This window comes from Lipotes vexillifer, unplaced genomic scaffold (assembly GCF_000442215.2).
Source record: "Lipotes vexillifer unplaced genomic scaffold, Lipotes_vexillifer_v1.1 scaffold1048, whole genome shotgun sequence".
Classification (NCBI taxonomy): Eukaryota; Metazoa; Chordata; class Mammalia; order Artiodactyla; family Lipotidae; genus Lipotes; species Lipotes vexillifer.
The window spans coordinates 2,951,509-2,953,584 of record NW_006785351.1 but is presented as its reverse complement, the minus strand read 5'-3'; positions in this window follow the sequence as shown (position 1 = coordinate 2,953,584).

Sequence of the window (2,076 nt, the reverse complement as noted above, 5' to 3'; positions counted from 1 at the left end):
GAGCCTGTGCTCCGCAGCGGGAGGGGCCGCAACAGTGAGAGGCCCGCGTAAAAAAAAAAAAAAAAAAAAAAAAAAGAATAGAAGGAGAGATAAAGAATTTCTCAGACAAGCAAAAATGAAAAGAATACAGCAATACTAAACCTATCCTAAAAGAAATATTGAAAGGTCTTCTCTAAACAGAAAAGAAGCAAGAAGCTATAGGAAAGAGAAAATCTCAATTGGAAAGTAAATCACTTAAATAAGCCAGTATACAGATTTTTCTTAAATAAAATTTTTTTTGAAAGCAATGATGATCACAATGAACAGCAATAGGATAAACATGAAAATGTAAAACAAGACATCAAAATAATATAATCCGGAGGAAGATAGTAAGAAAATGTAGATTTTTTCTTCTTTTTTTAAGAATGTGTTTGAGCCTAAACGACTATAATTTAAAGCAAGTAGAAATAGGAAGTGGTTAGCATACTTGAAAAATAGCATAACCACAAATCAAAAACATATAACATTGACAAAAACCAAAAAGAAGAGCACACAAACATAATACAAAAGGAAATCATTAAAACACAAATGGAAAAACAAAAGGGATAAAAGTAGAAATACAGAATCAACTGGAAAACAAGGTATAAAATGGCAACAAATACATATCTATTGATAATTACCTCAAATGTCAATGGACTAAATGCTTCAATCAAAAGACAAAGAGTGGCAGACTGGATTAAAAAAAAAGCCTACAATATGCTGCCTAAAAGATATTCACTTTAGGACAAAGGACACACATAAATTGAAAATTAGGGGTTGGAAAAAGATATTTCATAAAAAGGAAATGACAAGAAAGTGGGGGTTGCAATACTCAGACAAAGTAGACTTTAAAAGAAAGGCCATAAAGAAAGATAAAGAAGGACACTGTATAATGATAAAAGGATCAATACAAAAAGAGAATATTACAGTTGTCAACATATATGCACCCAATATAGGAGCACCAAAATAAGTAAAGCAAATACTAACAGACATAAAGGAAAAAATTTGTGGGAATACAATGATAGTAGGAGACTTTAACACCCTGCTCACATCAATGGAGAGATCTTCTAGACAGAAAATCAGTAAGGCAACAGAGATCCTAAATGACACAATAGAAGTTAGACTTAATTGATATTTTCAGGACATTACATCCACATCCCCACACCCCCACAAAAAAAATCCAGCATACACTTTCTTTTCAAGGGCACATGGAATATTTTTTAGGATTGACAACAAACTAGGACATAAAACATGCCTCAACAAATTTGAGAGTATAGAAATGATTTCAGTCATCTTTTCTGACCAGAATTGCATGAAACTAGAAATCAACCACAGAAAAAGAAATGAGAAAAAATGATTACATGAAGACTAAACAACATGCTACTAAAAAACCAATGGGTAAATTATGAAATCAAAGAGGAAATTAAAAAACACCTTGAGACAAATGACAATGAAAACAGAACCATACAAACTCTATGTATGGGTTTCAGCAAAGGTAGTTCTTAGAGAGAAGTTCATAGCAACACAGGCCAAATAGATAACCACCTAAAAGAGTTGGAAAAAAGAATAAACAAAACCTAAAGTCAGCAGAAGGAAGGAAATCAAAATCAGAGAGGAAATAAATAGAGATTTATAAAACAATAGAAAAAAATCAATAAAACCAAGAGCTCATTCTTTGAAAGGGTAAACAAAATTGACAAAACTCTGTCTAAGCTCAACAAGAAGAAAAGAGAGAGGACCCAAATAAACAAAAGAAATGAAAAAGGAGAAATAACAACCGATATCACAGAAATACAAAAAACCATAAGAGAATATTATGAGCAATTAATGCCAACAAATTTGACAACCTAGAAGAAATGGACAAGTTTCTAGAAACATAAGAGCCCACCAAAACTGAATCAAGAAGAAACAGATAATGTGAACAGACCAATCACTAGAAGTGAAATAGGATCTGTAATAAAAAAATAAATAAACTCCCTACAAACAAAAGTACAGGACCAGATATCTTCAAAGGCAAATTCTACCAAACAGATAAAAAAGAACTTATATTGATCTTTC